We start from the raw sequence: 24,331 nt of genomic DNA, 5'->3' as shown, positions 1-24,331 counted from the left end.
ATCCCGTACCAACCTCTTCCCCGCATACCTGGTGCAAACGAATTTTTGGTTGGGCGCGTGTATAACACGGCTCAATCAAAATTTCCAGGCAATTAAAAACAATAATATATATATATATATATATATATATGTGTGTGTGTGTGTGTGTTAAATTCAAAAACTTATCGTTTCGGCCAGCAGCAGTGCACAGTTTTTTTTTTTTTTTTTTGAGAAATAGTCGTTCAACGGTTATTTCTAACTTTTACCCTTTTTCCCTCTATAAATACTACATTTTCTCCCATTTTCATTCACTCCTATTCTATTCTCTCATTTCTATTCACAAGTTTAAAAAATATGTCATCTTCCAAAAATTCTTCTAGCAATTATTCGTCGAATTCGTCATCCGACGAAGAAGTTCCCAATCAAGATCATTGTCGAATTCGTCATCCAACGAAGAAGTTTCCAACCAAGATCATCTTCTATTCCACCACACTAGATGCTACTACTTAATTGATGGCATCTACCCGGAGTGGCCCGTATTCGTCAAAAGCTTTGCTTTTTCAAGCGACGCAAAGAATCGGAGGTTTAAAGTGATGCAAGAAGTTGCGAGAAAGGATGTGGAACGAGCTTTTGGTGTTCATCAAGCTCGTTGGGCAATTATCAAAGGTTCGACTCGATTATGGAACCAGGAGCATATGAGCAGTATCTTGTTTACGTGCGTCATATTGCACAACATGATAATTGAGGATGAAGGGGCGGGCGCAGCCGATTGGGAACTCGAGGCCGGCGGTGAGGGATCAAGCAGCGGTCCTCAAACATAGTTCAATACCGGACCACCACTGAAATTGTCTGAAGCTCAAACCTCAAGGAGAGCCGTTTGCACGCTCGCATCCGCGACGATTTAGTTGAACATATATGGTCATGCTTTGGTCCCGTCGAACCATAGGTCGTAGATTTAATTTTTTCAAAATTATTGTAATGTTTATTTTTATTTTTTTAATTAATGTTGGTGGGAAAATTATAGAAATATTCTATCCTCATTTTAATGATCCCAAAACACTTAGTTTATTCTTCTCTAGACTAGAGTATTTCTGAACTCAAGTGTTATAGTTCATTTTATTAACTAGACTAAAGACTGAAGAGGCAAAGACTGAATACTGAAGTTGTTAAAGACTGAAGACTAAACACTAAAGAGTGAAGTACTGAAGACTAAGAATCACAAGACTGCTGACTCATACTGAAGGGCGTATTGTCACGCCCCAATTCCCGAAGGAAGGCACGAATGCCGAAACGTGACTAGGGGTTTGATTTAAGAAGCGGGAAAGAAAGGGGATAATAATAATCATAATGATCATAATAATAATAATAATAATACTAATAATAATAATAATCATAATAATAATTGTAAATATTTAATAATAATATAATATCCTATATGTCATCTCTTTTTGTTAATATTATTAAAGAATAATAATGTATAGTAATCATTGTTAGATATTAAAACTAAGTATTATAACATATTTAATATTCAAGTCGGAAGCTTGGCTCAGCACGGTGGTTTAGAACCAGTCTACAAATACGTGCGACTAAGCAGTCGGACATTTAATTACAATTTTAATAAAGCGGTAAATGATGGGGTAACCGAGTCTAGCTCGCCAAAAGGAGTTGACCGACCAGCTCACTCGTGAAATTGGCATAGCACAACATGATCATGAGGGCTTTGGTCAAGCGTTCAAGAGGGGCCGACTACATGCACTCTCCATCGAGCGATAAATAAATTATTGGATATAATAATATCATATATATAATCTTTAACTAGCATTTTACATACTCAAAATATGACATATTTTTTTAATATAATAGCTAGCTATTTCAACATATTGCAGCCAACCCGCCACAGCTGCTTCCGTCTCCACCATCTTACTAACCTGAAAAGATTGAAAAGGTTTGTGGGCTGAGTACTAGTGTACCCAGTGGGTCATGCATTTTTGAAATAACCATTTTCATATGATAGTCCATGCATATACGTGAATTATAGAAGATTTTAAAATAAAACATTTAACTTCTATAATCACAAAACATTTTCATTCATTTGCACGCGCTATACCGTAGCACCACTGTTACCCTTATCATTTTCATTCGTAGTCCCTGGGCGACCCCTGGGAAGTAATCATTCATTCATTCATCATTAACTAGATGGGACCCCGGGACGAACCCATGTCAGCTACACCATCTAGTCGGATTAAGGGTGAACCCAAAATCCTCATTTCGTCTATAAGGCTCGTGGGGATCAATCCACTACCTTAAAATAGTGCGCATAACTTTAATAAGTATGTTAAACCCATTAAAAGCCACAATTGTTAACATAAGAGCATTAAACAGTGGGAGAACGTGAAATATTTCATGAACATACCACATTGAATCTAACAACATCAGAACTTAATAACTCAAATATACTTGAAAAATATAACCCACCTTTCAATTGTTGCAAGCTCAACTTCACTGTATTTCTATAGTATAATAGTTGGTCGTCCACCCTTATGCCTTTAATAAGTTTACCCTTTTTTCTATGTCTTTAACTTAATTATGCTGAGCCCTATTTATACTAATGTTTTCGTAGGAATGATGAGTCAATACTAGCTTCCTTAATAGGTTTATAGGTTTGAATAGTCAGCTCCTAGAATTACTACACATATACCAAACTTTATACTTATTATATCTATGTGCATGGTTTAGGTAATAGTTACGTAAGTAACTTATCCTCCATGCACTATATATGTTATATAAATATACTACTCCCTCCGTCCACGAAATGAGTATCCATATTTCCTTTTTCGTCCGTCCACGAAATGAGTACCCATTTCCCTTTTTGGCAAGTGTGCCCCACACATCTCTTTAATTAATACACTCAAAAAGTGGGACCCTTAAACTATTCACACTACACTCCATACATTTCTTAAAACTCGTGCCGTCCACAAATGGGTACTCATTTCGTGGACGGAGGGAGTAATAAATTCTTGAGTTTATATATATATTATATATATATATATATATATATTATATAATATATATAGGGTAGTGCTATTCAATGGTCTTCCCTTAGTCTATATATATAAGACTAAATCATGACCATTGATCATTCATTATCGACGGCTGGATTGTATTTTTAAGGGATTGTAAAGTTCATTTAATAAGTTAAATTATGCAGATGCGTGGCTGACGTAAGGGTATAATTGCCCATATGAATTTGACTTTCTAAATCATCTATTTTTTCGTTTTCGAATTTCAAGCATCAATTAAATAGGAAACTGAAGATTTGCAATGATTACTTCTGGGTATATTTAAGGGAGAGAAGAAATTATAGTAATAAATGATTCCCTACCTAAATTTTCACCGAATTTTTCTGATGATATCAATAAAACTTTGATTTTTTTTTCATTGTGTACATATAAATGGTATTTTGTTATGAATAATACATGGGAATGTATGAATTATTTCATAATAGTTAATGAATTATTAGTTGTGTACTATTTACATGAATAAATAGGCGTGTGGTGTAATTTTTTCCTGAAGACTAATTATGTATATACATGTGTTTGTATTAATTTTTTTATAATTAATATTGATGTTGGCAGAATGAATATTTTAGTTCAGATGAATGAACCATCTTAAACATCTTTATTATATATTATTATTTTGAGGTAAATTTGTTGTATAATTGTGTTTTAGGCTCTTCTGTTTTTTTTGGTTTTTTTTTGATTGTGACTACGCAGTGCAAGAGTATAATTTGTTCATACATTTATAATAAAAATATTCATACAGAAAATATGCAAAACTCACTGACTCAAAGGGTCATATAGAACAAAAATTCGTACATAAAAATTCATATAGGTATAATTTAAAATAGAGTGGATTTTTAAAATGGCCACTTTCATATTGTAAAGATAAAAAATGTCCACTAAAATAAAAAACTTAAAAATGTCCACTGTTACCAAAATACCCTTCACATTAAAAATTAAAAAAATGTCCACTTTACATCACCCCTTTAAAAAATCCCGCAATTCACAACCAGTGTGATTCAACACAACCAAAATTTTTTGGTAGTGAATTCACACTGGTTGTGAATTGAGAATTCACAACCAGTCGAATTCACAACCAGAATTTTTTGTTTGTGAATTCACAACTAGTCGAATTCACAGCCAAAATTTAATTCACAATCAGTCGAATTCACGACCAAAATTTAATTCACAACTAGAATTTTTTGGTTGTGAATTCACAACAAACGAATTCACAACCAAAATTTAATTCACAACCAGATTTATGTTGGTTGTGAATTTACACCCAGTGTGAATTCACAACCTGAATTTAATTCACAACTAGAATTTATTTTGGTTGTGAATTCAAGTAGTTGTGAATTTGAGTTTTTAAAGTTTGATCTCACAACTAAAAACTAGAATTTATTTTGATTGTGAATTCGATTTTTAGTTGGTGAATTAATAGATCTGATTGTGAATTCAAAAATATTAAGTTGTGAATTCATAAATGTGATCGTGAATTCAAAAACATTAAGGTGCTGTGAATTCATAAATTTAGTTGTGAATTTAAGAACATTAAAAACAATAATTATTCAGCTCAATCAAATTGTTTGTACAACACCCAAAATACAACAACTCAATCTACCATCAAAAATACATCAATTCCTCTAAATTAACAATCAAAATACAACAAAATATTATCCGAATCAATTCACCTACAATCAAAATACAACAATTCCTTCGAATCAACAATCTTCAACATTCAATCTCCAAATCAACAATCTCAACAGAACTTAAAACGAAAATCATTCACATGTAAGATGGAAGGAATAAGACCCATTATATTACTTATTCCATAAAATTTGATATCATGGCCAAAAACCCATTTCGATCTTCACAAAAAAAAGGGAAGTCCTAAATTTAAATGAATTCTGGACATGCTCATGTCCTTACAATCAATTCATTCAATGTTTCTATTTACTCCAAATGAAGATGAAGCAATGCCTGAAAACGTTAGAAAACCATCGCTGAAGGAAATAACAGAGCAACTACAACACCCTTGTCGTAGTTGCCACACCATCGCCGGCGTCGCGCCATCACCATTGCCGCTGCCTCTCTGCCGCCCTATTTCTCCCCTCTCTCGTTTCTCTCGTTCATCAGCTTAGCGCGTTCGATTGCACTTCGTTCCGCCGCCTATAGCAGCGCCGTTCGTCACAACATCGCCGTCGAGACTCGAACCACCACCGCCTGATGAAATCTGCTTCAAACGTGCCGTCGATTCCAATCTGCTACTCTCAGGATTTCCCTCGGCGACCAGAGCCTCCTCGCCGCCAACACCACCGTCGCCGCTTCGATTCAGCGGATCTGCATCCGGTAATTTTCCTCCGCGCTCCGACATCGTCGCGGATGTTTCCACGATCTCCTGCGATTTAGATTGGTTGGCAGAGAGCCGCGCCGTCATCATCGATTCCAATCTGCTACTTCAGCGATGCCCTCGGCGACAGAGCCTCCTCGCCGCCGCTCGATTTCAGCGGATCTGCATCCGTAATTTTCCTCGGCGCTCCGACATCGTCGCGGATGTTTCACCGATCTCCTGCGATTTAGATTGGCTGGCAGAGAGCCGCGCCGTCGTCGTCGATTCCAATCTGACCGCGGCGATCTGAGCTCGAATGGAGGAGGGAGAGAGAGAGAGAGGGGGAAGGGAGTACCGTGGAAGAGAGAGAAAGAGAGTGGAGAGAAGAGAGAAGAGAACGAGAGAGGCGAAAGACGATCGAGAGAAAGAGAGAGTAGATATATTTATAGAAGGGTATTTCTGTCTTTTCAATCAAAGTGGACAGTTTTTATTATTTTTATCTTAGTGGACAATTTTTATCTTTACAATATGAAAGTGGATAGTTTTATATATTAACTCTTTAAAATATTCATACATATATACTTAAAATATTGATATATGTATGTTAAAATATTCGCGCATAAAATGTGAAAAATTCATGGACTTAAAGTATCAATAGAAATAAAATTGTTACAGAAACTATGTAAAGAATCAAAACATTCATATAGGTATACTTAAATATTCATATAAAAAGGCATAAATAAATGCATAAATAAATTTTCATACAGCGCAAATGACTTGGTTAATTAAGATATGGAATATGTGTTCCCATAAATAGTGGGATACATATTAATTAATGGAAATGTAATTACATTATTAACCCCTTTAACAATTCGGATAACCCATTTAAAACAACATTTGTCCGTTGATCTAATTGAGATGAAGAGTTGATATTGAGTCTTATTTTATAGTATAAGATTGAGTCTTATTTTAGCGCAACCCTATATATATATATATTATATTATATATATATTTTACGTTAACATATATACATATGTAATAGTTTAACTTTTTAGCTGTCTATCCAAGTTATATATTTACGTGTGTGTATATATCTATATATATTACTATTATTATATTATATATAATGTAAATATCTATGTATACAATTTTATGTATATTTTAAAATAGCAATTAAATAAATATAATTTTAAGTCTAAGGACCATATTATAGTACAATGTAGTTGAGCTCGTTTTTATGAAATGCTTAATGAAATGTCAATGCAAATTTTAAGTATAATGGAAAATGAATAATAACATATTTATTCTAAAATTTAATTTATTCTATGCTCAAATAAATCCTAATTTTTTTTTTAGATTTCATCAAATATTCTAGAAAATAATTTAATATTTTTCTATGAAAAAAAAATTGGGGTGTTACACGTATATACTGAAGTATCAGTGTAAGGAAAACATTGATACATTCCACGTCGGATAAAGCAAGACTGACACTGAAGTAAAAGTATCAGATCGAAACCTCAGACTAATTCTATGTCCCAAACTGATTCTCACAGGTTGTCTCATTCATTTCAAATGATGCCACGTGGAAAGTCAACAAGGACAACTGCATTTAATGCGCAGATCTACAGAATCGCCCTTCAGAATACGAAGTTTAATTCCTTTTACGTGTTGTTTTAACCCTACGGCACCCTCTCCCATGAAAGAAAGAACGGTACCATATTCCTGTTGGAGAAAACGAAGACTGAGGACCTTAGCCCAAATTTAAATATGAGTCACAACGACAGAAAATTGAAGACTGATCTCTTCCAACAGATTTTCTCAAGACGCTGCCTATAAATATAGCTCAAGGATCAACCTCATTCTTCACCGATTCAACGCACAAGCTGAAATTTGTCGAACTAAAGAGCCAGTATTTTTCAAACCGCACACAGTTTGAATCGAAAAGAGAATATCTATCGTTGTAAACTATCAGTCTACACTGATAACATAAGTTCTCTTAGTTGTTCTAGGCATATGCTTCTCATCCTAAGCCTAGAAACTGATTACTGAGATCTTGTTCTCAGTAATCCTAGTTGGAATTCGAACCTTTTTCAAAAGAACGAAAAGAGAGTTTGAGAGAGTGTTCGACACAGTTGTCTGAACACTAGGTTGTTTAGTATCCGCAAACTAAACATGTGGTTTACTTAGCACCAGTAAGCTAAGGAAGAGAAGTCCAACAGGTGTTGGGCACTGAAACGAGTGTTTCAGTTTAAGGTTTGGTGTGCACCCGTAAGCACGACCCTAATCGATTGTCAGCGTGATTTACTGACCGTGGATGTAGGAATTAGTATTCTGAACCACGTAAAAATCCTTATGTGCTTTGCTGCTTTCATATTTCAATTTTTATCTGTGCACTTTATCTAACATACACTGAATACTGATAACCTAAAGGATAAACCCTAAAACTGATAATCGTTTCACTAAAGGCTATATCTTAAATCGCTTTCCGCCTAATTGTTACAGTCCAACTGACAAGTCTAAGGACAGTCAGTAGGATTTCTAACACTACTTTGATTTAAATTGAAAAGGCTGCACCCCTAACTGAACTTCAGTTTGATGACCAGTTCCTCACACTGAAGTTAAAACAGACTTACTCCTTATCAGTCTCAGCCTTGAACCCCCTTTCATAAACTGATTCTAATCACTCACTGACCATCAGTTTTGGTTTCTGTTTTCACTAAATCACTTCAGTTTCAGTTTTCGAAAATAGCTTACTGGTGTATTTTCCTCCCCCCCCCCCTCCATACACCAGTTCAGTACGCCACCGAGACCCAAAACAATGTATCAGAAGCAGGTTGTTCTGTGCCCGTTCACTTGAACTAGATCCTTTGAAAATTCTTTAAGTTTCCTCTGTGCTAATTGCGTTTTTAAGTTTATATAAACTGCTATTATGGAAACTAACTTCAGCAGGTCATCACTCGTTGCCGACGTTCTCCGTCGACAACTATGAGATCTAGAAGTTCAGGATTACAAGCTTCCTCGTCACCCAGCACTGCAGGTGTCACAGTTTGCTTGTAAAGTTTCATTTTGATCTCTATCTTGAGGTCCCTCTGTTTAGAGGAGAAAAATAGCCCATAGGTGTATTCCCCCCCCCATACACCTATTCGAGACCCTCCAGACCTAACAAGAATGACTAGGGATAAGGATTTTACATTGAACTTTTTAGTTGAACTTGTTAAGTCTTAGTTTATCGTTTTATTTTTATTTCATTTATGTTACTACTTTAGTTTTGGCAAATTGATTTTTAAATTAGTTTAAATTTTGATAGTCAAGAAGTTTTATTTTATCTATTAGTTCTTAGGATTTTAGATTGTAAAGTTTATGAAAATTGGGGGGCGTTACAGCAATGGCGCGCGATTGATGATAACAAGACTTGGTCATCATGTTTTGGAAGCGCAATTCTACAGGAGATAATACAGGTAAAAAAAAATTGATTCCAAGAATATCACTGACTCCAATTGATCCGAAATTGCCTTTTAAGTTTGAGCGACCCTCTAATCGTCTCTTATGTTATGACAATCAACAAAAGTCAAGGTCAATCGCTTTATCATGTTGGTTTATTCTTGCCAAAACCAGGTTTCACACATGACCAATTGTATGTTGTAGTATCAAGAGTACGAAGTCGAGAAGGATTTAAAATTTGACTTTCTGAAGATGGTAGAATGATGATACTACTACTACAAACGTTGTATATAGGGAAGTTTTTTATTTCTTGTATATAAGGGAAGTTTTTCAAAATATGTAGTATTATGTGTATTTATTTGGGCATTTAATTATAATTGGGTTAAAGTACCAAATACCCCCCCCCAACGTGGGGCCCCCATCGCGTATAGGACCCTATAGTCAGGGTAAGCGCTGTTTACTACTACCTCAAACGTGGCTAAACCTAAGCAAATCCCCCCCTGCGTTTTAACGGTGCTTAACACCGTTAGTTTTTTAATGTTTTATTTTATTTTTAAACGGTGCAAATCCCCCCCCCCCCCCCCCGCCTCCATCGTCGCCTCCACCGCCACCTTCACCTTCGCGATAGGGGCCCCAACGTTGGGGGGGTATTTGGTACTTAACCCATTATAATTTGATTTGATTTGCATGCATACATACAATATCTTATATTTATTTCATTTAAAAATAACGCTCGTCGTGCAAGGCACGGGCGTACTAGTTACATAAATTAAAACTACTCCCTCCGTCCCTGAAATGGCTTCCTCTTTGGGGGACGGCACGAGTTTTAATAAAAAGTTGTAAAGTGTATTGATAATGGAGAAAAAGTGATACAATTATTATTGGAAGTTGTGAAAAGTGTTATAATTAGTATTGGGAGTGGTGAAAAGTGAAAAGTAAGAATAAATAAGTATTATTAATGGTGGGGTAGGTTTCCAAAAATGGAAAGAAAGAAAGAGGAAGTTATTTGGAGGACGTCCCAAAATGGAAAAAGATGAAGTTATTTTAGGGACGGAGGGAGTATTATTTTCTATTATTAAAAGTGTCATTAGTAATGTATCATTTATCGTTTCATTCGAAAGTATCATTAGCATATGTCATTGGTCGAAAAGGGCTTGGAATTTGTTTTTATATATATAAATCAATAATTATTAAAAAAAATAGTGTTGGACTGAGTGAATCGCATGCATCATTTTCATGTATTAAAAGTATCGTTGGCCGAAATAGCCTGAATTATTTTTTTCCCCTAAAAATCGATAATTTTATATATATATAATATATATATATATATATATATATATAAAATTATCAATTTTTAGGGGAAAAAAAATAATTCAGGCTATACTTTTAATACATGATAATACATCTATATTCAATTTTTTGTGTTATATGTTATAATTCTCATGTTTCATGAGATTGAGTAGTTTTTCTCTCATCTCATATAACGATTGGTAAAGAAAACTATTTTTCTTGAAAGATTCATGGATGTGTAAATTATTCCTCTTCGTTATTTTATATTTTTTTTTGATTTAATGCTTCATAATGTACAATACATTTAAATTGCGTTGTGAATTTCATGAACTTTTGTGTTGGTATGAATTATTATGACATATGCGAATGAAACATATAATTCGGCATGAGCACACCTATAATTCAATCTTCATTGATTTACATTTTATGAATGAACCATCATGAACCAGTACGCATTAAATCATATTCTGTACATGTGTACGAATTATTCAGTACATGTGTACAAATTATATTCATTAAAGTAATTGGTGGATAATCTATTTTTTTTTCCATGTAATGCTTCATAGAATTATAACCCTTCATGAATTCATGAATTCGTAGGTATTATGAATTTACGTGGATGTACGCATTAAATCACTTTTTAGATGAACTATTACGAATTATTTATTTCATTTGTGAAATAGTATGAACAAGCACGAATTAAATATTCATTAATTATGAATTATATGCGCCAGTGAATTATATGTGTATGAATTATTAGGCAAGTATATTTGAATGTACTGTATGAATTATTAACTGTACGAATTATATGTGTATAAATTATCTGTACGAATTATATGTATATGAATTATTAGCCAAGTATATCATTTACTTTTCCAAAAGATTTGGCATTAATTTTGGAATCGGGTTATTAATGTAGAGAGAGATTAAATTGCACTTACCAACCATACCCTTCTGCGATAATTAGCTATGAATTATATGTATATCAATTTCGAATGTAACGTCCCAAAATTATTTAATCTCATCCGTCCAAGATTGGATATAAATGGTCAAGATTTGTTCTTATATTATAGTCTAAGAGGAGTTTTCTGTATAGTCCTCCCCTATATATATATATATATATATATATATATATATATATATATATATAATAGTGTTGGATCAAGCAAACTGCAGGCACTGAAGAAAATTGTATGCGCATGAGGTGGGATTCAAACTCCCGACCTCCGCCTCATTGAGGCACCACTTAACCAACTGAGTAGCTCAATTTTATTTTTTTTGTCTATTTCATTGATAATGAGTTGTTCTAAAAAAAACTATTTTGTATATTCATTGATAATAGACTAATCAGAAAAAGGAAATTATCTTATCTCATAAAAAATTGTGATCTCCATTACATTCTAACATTTACATCCTTTAATCACTTATTTATCTATACTATATTAAAACGGGAGTTTTCAATTTCAAATTGATTTCAAATCAATTTCAAAATTGAGTGGCAATTTTGTAGTTAGAATAAAATTAAAGGTTTATTTATAAGCTATACATCTTTTTTTTTCTTTTTCTTTAACTTCTTCTTTTCTATTTTATTTCTTTTTTAAAATTGTGAAATTCGACTAATTATAACATATTTGATATACATATCAAATTAAAGGTCATGACAAGAGCTTTAATTTGATATATGTTATGTAAATATTGTATTTAAAATATAAAAATTATATTTATTTAAAGATTAAAGCTTTGAAAAATTCTCTCTCCTCTCTCCTCTTTTTTGAATAAATCTATTTTTTTTCAATTATCTTTTAACTTATATTGTTTTCTTTTTTTACAATATCAATTTTTATTAATATGAATGATTCTTTATTATTTTTATATTAAACTAAAATATATTTATCTTAAATTATAGTATTTTTAATTATATTTAGAATTTTTTATATAATAATCAAATTAATATCAATTTTATATATAATAAAATATAAATTTTTCATGCGTTGCACGAGTGCAAATGCTAGTTTTTATAATAATTATGTAGAATAATAATAAGTCATTATTAATAAAATGGAAAAAATATAAATTAATTAATCTATATATTATATAAAGAATCAGTTTAACGACATTCAATTTACCGTTATTTTTCTAACAGAATATTCCTTATACTTAACGGCAGTGATTGCATCTTCACCCACTAACCCACATTCACCCATTAATGTATAAAAACACAGCGAGTCGTCTTTTGACGGAGATTCGGCATCATTTGTTAATCAAACTGTGATGAAGACGCAACAATATTGCCTTTGCCGCGGCGCCGCCTTGAACAAACGTTGCCCAAAATTCGGGCTGGCCTATGGCCTCACGCCGCCCTCCAAACACAAGAGCGAACCCAACAAGTTTCCTTTTCCCTGTATTCCTATATTCCTATATTTTTTTTCTATTTCTTATTAAGCATACTTGAATTTTACTTATATTTTCTTTTCTATTTTATTGATTACCAGGCTCGAGCAATTCTATGATCTTTTTTTTCCGAAAAGGTCTTGAGCTATTACACATAATCATCGATCATATAATTGGGATGGAGGTAATATGCATCTGGATGTTTATCTATTCTTTTGCACTTTTTGTGATATTTTTATTTTGATGAATAAAAATAATAATACTTACCTTTTCTCTTGCTTAAAGTCTATAACAGGCTGGTTGAGGAGTTGGTTATGGCTGGCAGGGTTGATGTGGCGAAGTCGTTCTTTGACTTGATGGTGAACGATGATGCATACAAGTTCATCATGAATGCACTGTCTGGGATCGGGAATCACACGATGAAGTGGTGAAGATTGTTGATGGAATGTTGAGGGAGAATCCAGAGGATTTCACCGAGGAGTTGGAGGACTTTGTTAGGGAATTGTTGAGGAAGGAAGGGATGGAGGATGAGGTGACGATTCTTCAGTTGCAGTTGGAGAAGGAGAAAGTGAGGCTGCTGCTAAAGCTGCTGAAGAAGTTGCGAAAGCTAAGGCCAGTACTAGCATCACTATGGCTGATCTGTTGTCTTCAAAGTCGTTTGGAAAGAAGCCAGTTGTGGAAGAACTGTCAGCTGAAGGTGAAGATCAAGAGGATTCTATTTCCATGGCCGCTGAAGTGGAGAAGGAAATAGGGGATGATGCCGCAGAAAATGAGGTTATTGGAGAAGAATCAGCACAACACTGTAAATGAGAAAGTAGCTTGACTTGGAGGTATACTAGACAGCAAATAATTGTTTTATTTCTCCGTTGTAGTTTTTGAGCATCACTCGAATATTTGCACCTCAATCACTCCATATACTATGTCATTGAATTTGAGATTCAAGGACGAATTAGAGCTTTGATTAATATGGTTGGTGATGTGCAGTCATTTTGATGTAATTTGGGTTCCATTTAGTATTAATGTGGTTTTCACTTTTGACACCTTTTCTCTTGCTTAAGGATTTAGTACATGTATGCTTTATTCTTCCTCGAATGATTGTGAGTGCATGATGAAACTATTTGTATTGCTTCTTTTGATTACATGTGTGGTTTTGGTTTATGTCAAGTGTCAACTGTCTTTATATTGATGATATAAATATTTTGTTTAATACTATTTTGGCTAGAAAGTGTTAGCTATAGAATTCAAACAATTGTTGGAGTATGTGCTTGATGGTCTCGAGATGTGAATATTGTGTATGTGAAATGTGTTATTTATACTTGCTTGATAGTCTCGAGATGTGAATATTGTGTATGTGAAATGTGTTATTTATATTGTCGGTGTTGCATAAGCTAGAACCAAGTCATGTGAAAGGAACAATCTGATCTACAGGTGGATCTTGTGATAACAATGATTTCAAGTTTAAGGTGGTTGCTCCTTTCAATAGTGGTATCTCAATACTTCTTATGTTTGTGGAATCTATAGAGGCACTGGAAGTTTGTGGAAGAGCTCATTATTGAAATAGTTCAACTTGATTTTGAATATATATAAACTTAAATGTTAAATGATGATGGGATTTCATGTATTTCTTGCAATAGGATTTTTGGACTTTTATTTTAAAATGTTAAGCCAATAATAAGATTTATTGGCTTCACTTTCTCCTAATCGCTTCTGTTGGGTCTCGGAAGGTCTCAAATAGGTGTATGGGGGGGAATACACCTATAGGCTATTTTAAACGAAACTGAAGAAAAAAAAAGCCAACACAACCTTTACAGTTAAAAGAGTTTAGCAAAACTACGGTTGGCGACTGATACTGAATATCTATTCAGTAAAGAGTTATCAGTTAAGTCAAAGACTTTAACTGATACACGTTAAGCTTCAGTCGGGTTTGTAAAATAGAGGAGTATTATGAGTCTTACTGACTATCCGAAGATTTATCAGTTAGACTTATAACACTGGCAGCGGAAAACTTTACTTTGAAATAGCATTAGTGATTAATCACGTTGTCAAGACTTATGTTTCACTTTGCAGTTAATCAACTTCAGTTAACGAAAGGTTTGAGCACAAATAAGAAAGTAAATACTGAAAGCGATAAACAACAAAGAGACTTTTACGTGGTTCGGAATTCAATTCGTACATCCACGGTCAGTTGATCATACTGACAAACTTCACTGGGCTTGTGCTTACGGGTGCATAGCAAACCTAAACAACCAAAGATCCAATCTTTGGTACCAACACACTGGGTTGGATTTCTCACTCTTAGCTTCACTGAGACAAAACTATGCCTTTCCGCAAAGACTAAGATCTCACGGAGTCAGAACACTAGTCTGAACTCCTCTCAGCTCAAACTCTCGATTCGGTCGGTTGAAAAGAGGTTTGAAAACTTGCCAACTAGATTACAAAGAGCAGGCTCTCTGTAATAAGTTATAACTAGGCTTAGGATATACAATATTTGCCTAAGTTCTAAGAGAATGTGTGTAATCAGTAGAGACTGATTTTTGGCTTTGTGATTCTCTTCTTCGATTCAAACTTTGGAATGACTTTGATTTGCTGAGTGACGAATTCGGCAGCGTTTCAAATTATGTATTTGAATCGGTGAAGATTGAAGTGTTCCTCGAGCTCTATTTATAGGAGAGGTCTTGAATAGATCTGTTGGCGGAGAAGGTCATCAAGAATTCATCCGTCGGAGATAGATTTGAACTTTGCTGAGGCTTCAATCTTCGAGGTTCTTTGTTTGGTGAGAACGGCTACTTGGTACAGGAGATACGACGTCTTTGAAAAAGGTAATCACCAAAAATGAAGGCTCTACAGAGAAAGGACGATCCTTTAAATCTCTGCATTTAATGTGGCTGTACTCTGGGAGTGTGTGGCTTCCTTTTAGCTTTGGAGGTTCAGTCCGAGGAAGAATGTTAATTGATACTTGATTTTAGTATCAGTCCGCTAAATCCACGTGGCCTGCATTAAGTAATCAGTCGCAACTGATTCTTGGACTCATCAGTCAAATATCAATATTTGACTCTGCCTTAATTCGTTACATCAGTCGGCATCTCTAGTCTTCAGTCTTTAGTCTTTAGAACAACATCTAAACTAGAAAAAGAACTCTAACACTTGAGTTCGAACAGTTCTTGTCTATTATAAGGAAAACCTAAGGATTTTGGTATCATCAAAACTAGGATTAAGATATTTCGTTAAGTTCTCAACAGCTTCTTTTTTCAGAAGATATTGTTTGATAAGAGTAGTATTTTTTTATATATTGACTTCTTTTCTCCTTACTGTTATTCTCTTTATATTGGCTTCATTTTCCTTCTAATATTATTATTTTTTTATATTGGCTCATAGTTGAATCAGTTTGTGATCTTGTGACTTTGTTTATGGTCCTTTTTTTTCTTTTTCTTTTTCTACTAATGTTTTCTAACAAAACTTTTATGTAGGTATGATATATACAAAAAGATGAATGTAAATTAATACAGAGGGAGATGATGAGGAGGAAAACATATTACAAAAACTTGAAGAGTTGAAATACATGAAGAAGAGATAAAGCCATTATTTACTACAAATTGAGTACCTTAAGAGATGACGAGCTACATAAGAATATTAATTTTAGTTCAGATTAATCTTCTTGTAATAGTCTCACTTTACATAGAGGATTTGGGCTCAACTTAACTTTTAACTAATATATTGCCTTTATATTACTATTAAGCTAAGACTATATATGTATACTTTTAAGTAATTCAATTGAATATATACTTTAAATGAATATATTGCCTTTATATATACCCATTTGCAAGCACTGAATAGATAAAAATCACCCAACTTTTAATCCATTTCCGTATATATATAGTTAATACAATTATTTTGTATTTAAAAAAAATAAGATATAAGTATTTATTTAGATATTACATTCATAGTTTTAATAGTTACGTATTTATAAAAAATAGATGATAGACTTTCATATGATCAGATTATTTCACGGGGAAAAGAAGATATATTATCATTCATAAACAAAATTTCCTTTTGATAGTGTTGTATATTAAATTAGACGGATAATAGTTTTTTCAGCTATTATAAATAACTACATATATAAAAATATATATTATCATTCATACACAAATTTCTATTTTAAATGATATAGTAGAATAATACTCCCTCTGTCCCATTATTTATGGCCTGTATTCCTTTTTGGGTTGTCCCCAGTAACATGGCCTATTTCCCTATTGAGCCATAATTAGGGCTTAATTAAAATTCTTAATCCCCCTCTTACTAGCCGCTACCCACCTCATTTCCTTCCCTACCAAAACGCTCCCCACCACATTTCAAATCACCACCGTTACCTCATTCTCCCCTTCCTCTCCCTCCCCTCCCACCACCGTCTTCTGCCGGTCCCTCCCGCCGCCTCCTTCGCCTCAAACCTTACTCTGCCTCAACCCCCAATTGCTCCCTCTCACCGCCATCCAACGCTGTCACACCCCAATTCTTGAAACAATAACTATAACTGGGGTACGACTCATCATTTAAAATGAACAAGGGAAAAACCTTGTTAAATCCGAATAAAAGGGATAACAATCGGGCTTAGCCCCTTTGGATGAAGAAAGACAGGTATTCAAGTTATACAAATCAATCAACAAGCATAATAACTTCAGGATCACAAGTTTAGTGTCATGCTTCACATAACCAACATTTATGGAATGAAATACTTGCGAATTAAAAGTCTCGACTCAACAAAAGATATTGTTTAGAGTCACAACATAAAGGCCTTAAGTTAAGGAAAACAAAAGACATATACTGGCTAGTTCTACAGCGGAAGTCAAAATAAGGAGTTGAACTCTAGCCTCAGCTCATCCCGTCAGCACCAGCCATTAACCTGAAAAATATTTGAAGATTTTTGGGCTAAGTACTAATGTACTTAGTGGGCTGCAACTTTTGAAACATTTCATAATCTGAAGAACAGTTTATCCAATCATACTGACATGACTTAGAAGGTTTTGAAGTGAAATAACTTCTAAGCATGTTAAAACATTTCATATAATACTTAATTATTTTGTGCGCGTTTGCACACTCCATTCTGTTACTCGCTGTGATCCCGGACTATTTAGTCACCGACGGATCTCTGTCTCCCACTGACTTGAACTGAGGGTGTAACCCAGCCAAGTAAAATAAACCTCGAAAATTAATCCACATAGGCCTATCATAACTATGCTTCGGAACACATCCCGTCGAGCACCCTTATAACGCCTCTGGTTAGTACCCGATGGAGATCTACCCACCGAGTCAGCTAACAAGTGTACACAATTCTCAAATAACGTGTTAGGCTATAAGAGAACCTCAATTGATTTGTTGTGGCGAGCCTTAAACATGGTAGAGTGCACAAAAATATTTTATTGGATAAACAGTTTATATTTCACGAACATTTAAGCTCATTAGCTCAATCATACATTTGGAAAACAAGCCCACCTGTTTAGGCAAAGCCTGTCGTTTAGCTTATCTCTGAATCGGAATACCAGTGCTAATCCTCCTGACGTTCAAAGCCTACAAGAAATCTATTCTCAATAGGTCTCTTAAATCTAAACTCAAGTCACGGTAAAGTGCTTAACATTCTATGATTCACTTAGCTGGGTTTTCAAAATTTAATGAATAAATAATTGAAAACATTTCTCTTGAGTTAAGAACACCAACAATATTCTTACTCATCTTTATTTTGTTATTAGAATTATAAAACCAATTAAAACATGATGCAATGCATGACTCATTTCATACTTAAGCATATAAGTGTTTACTTAAAATGCACAAGTCCAAAATAACAACAAAGGCAGCCCACGGCTTCGCCTCTCCCCCCATTTCTCTACCAGCTCTGGCATTCAGCTCTGATCTTTCAGCTCTATCATTCCAGCTCTGGCAGTCAGCTCTGCTCTTTAGCTCTGCCGGTTAGCTCTGCTCTTCAGCTCTGCCGATTAGCTCTGCTCTTCAGCTCTGCCGGTTAGCTCTGCCGGTCAGCTCTGCCAATCAGCTCTGCTATTCAGCTCTGCCGATCAGCTCTGCTCTTCAGCTCTGCACTCTCGCTACTCTGCTCTGCAAATCAGCTCTGCACTCTCGCTACTCTGCTCTACACTCTCTCTCATCTGCTCTGCACTCGTCTCCCTACTCATCTCTTCACCCCTAACCTCTGAACATCCGCCGACTCTCTCTTTCTCAGCCTACCAGTACAGCTCACGCCGATCACCTCCTTGGCAACGGCGAAGCGCCGTCACCTCCCTCTATTTTCGGCGACCGCAGCAAGCCACGGCCGCGCCCTCAACTCTTATCTATTCTCGACTGATCCACCTATACAGCCAACACCACAAAACAAACACGTACAAGGCACGACTCTAAAGCAACATAAAATCAAGACTCTACCTTTATCTATTCTTTCAAAAGTTATGCTGCTAATAAACATATAAACACACAGATACATGAACAAGAATTTAGATTCTTGAACGAAAAGTGAAGTAAAGAAGCACGGGAGTTTTAGGTGAAACCTTGGCTTGAATTTGTTGGGCTGCTGTGTGAATCGAGAATGAGCTATGGTTGTTGCGTTTGAAGCTCAGTCTGGGTGGAAACGAGAGAGATGAAGTGAGTGAATGAGAGGAGATGATTTTTGTGAACTTTGCGGAGGAGATATATTTGAAGAGAGAGAGAACAGTGAGGCGGTGGAGGTGGACGAAAATATCAAGGATCAAAGGTGGGTTGGGCTTGATGGATCAAGATAGTGAATGGGCCGGTTCTATTTCCTTTAAAAGCAATTAAAAGCTTGAGGCCCAAATAAAAAAAATTCACATACTCACATAAAAGTTTGAATGCTTAATTAAATAAATATGCAATGCATATAAATTTAATAACTAAATTTACAAATGCTTTTGTAAATCATTTTTGTTGGAATTAAAATAAATTGTTTTTCTCAATCCGGCGTGAATCATCTTAAATCTAAGTTCAAAAATTATTCTAAACTTAGCTCGAGGAAACGGGGTATTACATCCCTCCCTCCTTAAAAAAAATTCATCCCCGAAATTACATATCTGGTATTCTAGCTTGTGCTACTAGTCGTTCGTTTCATTCATCTCTTTTGTGGCCTTTTCCATCCTGTGATGGTTCCACTTCACTACGAGAACAATATTATTGTCTCATAAAACGTGAACCTTGGGATCAAGTATCTGGGCTGATTTCTCTTCATAACTTAGGTCCTGGCTATGACTACTTTATCTGCTTAATCACATGCTTTCTTAATTGCGAGATGCAATACGTATTGTATACATCCACAATGCTTGGTGGCAGAGCCAACTTATAGGCTACAAAGGCCTAACTTATCTAGGATCTCAAGAGGTCCTATATAACGAGGTCGTAACTTGCCCCTCTTTCCGAAACGTATAACTCCTTTTAAGGGAGAAACTTTGAGGAAAACTCGATCCCCAACATTGAATTCTAACTCCGATCGGCGTTTATCGGCGTAAGACTTTTGTCTATCCTGAGCTTCTTTGATTCTTTGCTTGATGTGGTCGACCTTCTCAACCATCTGTTGGACCAGTTCAGGACCTAACAGCTTTCTTTCACCCACTTCATCCTAGTAAAGTGGTGAACTACATTTTCGGCCATACAAGGCCTCATATGGACCATTCCAACTTGTTGCTTGATAACTGTTGTTATAAGCAAATTCTACGAGAGGTAACAAATCCTCCCAACTTCCACCTTTGTCTGCGACAATCGTTCGCAACGTATCTTCTAGAATCTGAATCGTTCTTTCTGACTGCCCGTCAGTCTGAGGGTGGTATGCTGTGCTGAAGTTCAGCTGAGTGCCCATTGCTTCTTGTAAACTTTTCCAGAAACGCGATGTGAATCTGGTGTCACGATCTGTCGTGATAGATACAGGTACACCGTGAAGGCGTACTATCTCTTTGACATATAACTTTGCAAGTTTCTCCAATCCAAATGTCATTTGAATTGGCAGAAAGTGCGCTGACTTTGATAATCGGTCCACTATGACCCAAAAAGCAGTATTTCCACGTGCTGACTTCGGTAGGCTCCTTACGAAGTCCATGTTGATGTGCTCCCACTTCCACTCGGGGATGGGTTTAACTTGTTGACATGCGAGACATCGCTCCACAACAACGTTATATCTCTTTTCATTCCTTTCCACCAGAAAATTTTCTTTAAATTCTGGTGCATCTTTATACTGCCTGGATGTGCAGTGTATGGAGTATCATGAGCCTCGCTCATAATCTTGTTCTTTAACTCTTCATTGTGCGGTACACACAATCTTTCACCAACCATAAGTGCATTATTCTTTGCTTCAGTGAATCCTTTCGTTTCATTCGTTCTTGCAGCAAGACGCATCTTCTCCAAGAACCAATCTTCTCTTTGTGCTTGCACAATTCTTTCTCTCAAATCAGGTTTAGTTGTCAGTGCAGCTACACAACTCGATACTGAATCTGGGGGATAAACAATCTCTAAACTGAGTAAGGTGAAGTCACGAATCAGTTCCTTTTGCTGGGTGATGAAATACCCTAGCTTAGCCTTCGTCTTTCGACTCTGGGCGTCAGCTACTACATTCGCTTTTCCCCGATGGTAACTAATGGTGTTATCGTAATCCTTTACTAATTCGAGCCATCTTCGTTGTCTCATGTTCAAATCCTTTTGCTCGAAGAAGTACTTTAAACTCTTATGATCTGTAAAGATCTCATACTTAACTCCATAGAGGTAGTGTCTCCAAATCTTCAGAGCGTGCACGACGGCTGCTAGTTCTAAATCATGAGTCAGGTAGTTCAGCTCATGGGGCTTCAATTGACGAGACGTGTATGCTATCACTTTCTGATTTTGCATCAACACGCAACCTAATCCTAGTTTCGAGGCATAAGTGTACATCACGAATTCTTCATTCTCTTCTGGTATTGCTAACACTGGTGCAGTAGTTAGCCTTGTCTCGAGCTCCTTAAAACTTTGTTCGCACGCTTCAGACCAAACGTATTTAGTCCATTTTCTCAAAAGTTGAGTCATTGGCCTAGCCAATTTCGAGAATCCTTCTATGAACCTTATGTAGTAACCTGCTAGATCGAGGAAACTTCTGATCTCATTGACGTTTGATGGTGCCTTTCATTCCTTGACAGCTTCGACCTTGGCGGGGTCTACTTTGATTCCTTCAGTCGACACTATGTGACCGAGAAACATAACTTCCTTTAACCAAAATTCACACTTGTTGAATTTGGTAAACCATCTCTCATTGCGCAGGATTTTGAGTACGATGCGTAAGTGCTCTTCATATTGTTCTTCGGTCTTAGAGTATACGAGGATATCGTCGATAAACACTTAGACGAACTATCGAGATATTGATGGAACACTCTGTCCATCAAATCCATGGAAACGGCTGGGGCATTCGTTAAATCGAAAGGCATCACTGTGAACTCGTAATGTTCGTAACGCATTCGAAACGCTGTCTTTGGGATGTCTTCTCTTTTCATCCTTAGTTGGTGGTAACCAGATCTTAGGTCAATCTTGGAAAACACACCGGCTCCTCTCAACTGATCGAACAGGTTCGTCTATCCTCAGGAAGAGGATATCTATTCTTTATCGTGAGCTTGTTCAGTTCCCTATAATCGATACACATCCTTAGTGAACCATCTTTCTTCTTGACGAATAGGACTGGTGCTCCCAACGGTGATACGCTAGGCTGTAAGAAACCTAGGTCCAGCAATTCTTGTAGTCGGACTTTCAATTCTTGTAACTCCGGCGGGGCCATTCTGTATGGTGCCTTGGGCACTGGTGCTGCTCCAGGTTCTAGATCTATCGTGAATTCTAGTTGTTGGTCTGGTGGCAAACCGGGCAATTCTTCAGAAAAGACATCTTTGAAAACTCGCACCACTGGGACTTCTTCAATCATTTTCTCTACTTCATGTTCTCCTGTCAAACTGACTAGGAAAGCCTGACACTCTTTCTTCCTCATTATCTTTGTGGCCTTCATTGCTGAAATCACTGGTACCATTCCCCCCATTCTTATGCCATGAAAATTTGCCTTCTCTTTTCCATTGGATTGGGTTTCCTCCAGTCCCCTCGTTTCACTTTCTTTTTCCTTTACAACCATCTTGAGGTGGTACGAATCCAGACTATCTCGGAGCTTTTCCTTTCTCCTTTGGTAGTAATGACTCAATGGTGAGAGTTCTGCTCAAAGTTTGTGCATAAGTGAGACCTCCCTGGCTTGCTAGGGAGATCGAGATCTCGAGGCGCAGTCTGTTCCTGAATTTCTTGGCGCGTTTCTCATTAGTATCCACTAAGAGTGGAGCATATCGCGACAGTTGGTGGAAAGCCATGTCGTACTAAGTCACTGTTCCAGCCCTTTGCCTAAGGTTCTAGAACTCGTTTTGTTTCTTCTGTCTATAGTAGCCTGGTATGTACTTCTATACCACTAATTCTTAAAATCTTCCCACTGATCCTCAGTCATTGTGCGCCTCACCGACTCCCACCAGAAGTCTGCTTCGTCTACCAGTTGGTAGGCTGCGCAAGTCACTTTATCTTCGTCATCGCAACGGATGTAGCTGAAAATTCGCTCTACTGCTCTAACCCATATCTCGGCGTCCGTGGGATCGCCCAGACCATTAAACGTTGGAGGTTTTTCCTTACGAAACTTTTCCTCAGCAGTACGCTCTGGTGCTACTTGAGGGATAGGCTGTTCAGGGATGAATCCTATGCCGCGTCCGCGAGCGCGTCCTCTCGGAGCGCCTTCCATTCATTGACTTAACGGATGAAATCAACACAAAAGTGAGATTCATTCCGCATGCATGCATACAAGTATACATACATAGATATACACAAGGTATATCGCTTCTATAGTGTAACCATGAGAAATGTTAACTCTATGTGGAAATTGATCTATCTTGGTGGAATACTCAAGTGAATCCTTAATCTCATCTCATTGCTTCTACGTTATAACATATCTATATTAAAATGTTTCTATCTTACCAGTCCTTACTTAAATCGATCAAGCGGAGCTATCACGACTAACATTCCCAAGGCATTCTTGGGAGGTACTCAAACAGTATGTAAGAGTTCCCATCATTCTGATCGTATATGCAGTGAACCTAAAACGATAACATAAACTTTCTCATTCGTTCATTCTCTTTGAAACCTGAAACATGTTGACGATAAATGCCACATGAAACTTTTCTATTGCCGGAAAGATTCAAAGAATCTAACTCGACCATACATCTAGTATTCGTGAAAGGCTCGCTATTCCTAAACACGACTTTAACTCATCTTATCGTTAAGGGCTCGGGTAGTCCCAAACACGATACTTACTTATCTTATAGTTAAGGGCTCGGGTAGTTCCAAACACGACATTAACTTATCTTATCGTTAAGGGCTCGGGTAGTCCCAAACACGATACTAACTTATCTTATCGTTAAGGGCTCGGGTTGTCCCAAACACGATACTTACTTATCTTATCGTTAAGGGCTCGGGTTGTCCCAAACACGATACTTACTTATCTTATCGTTAAGGGCTCGAGTTGTCCCAAACACGATACTTACTTATCTTATCGTTAAGGGCTCGAGTTGTCCCAAACACGATACTTACTGGTTATATGAGTCGGAGACTCAAAATAACAATATGAAAGCGATTAGCAAATCATAACTTATAGCATATGGAAAGCGGTAAGCAATTCACATAGCATCATTTACTGAAAGCGTGCACTTCTTGAAAACTCTCAAACATTTAAATATCTTTGAAACTTTTAAATCGTACCTTTTCTTGCGGCAGTGTGACGGCAAGCTGAGGTTCAACAACTTTCTTA

Source organism: Salvia miltiorrhiza, chromosome 7 (assembly GCF_028751815.1).
Source record: "Salvia miltiorrhiza cultivar Shanhuang (shh) chromosome 7, IMPLAD_Smil_shh, whole genome shotgun sequence".
NCBI lineage: Eukaryota > Viridiplantae > Streptophyta > Magnoliopsida > Lamiales > Lamiaceae > Salvia > Salvia miltiorrhiza.
This window is presented reverse-complemented; position numbering follows the sequence as displayed.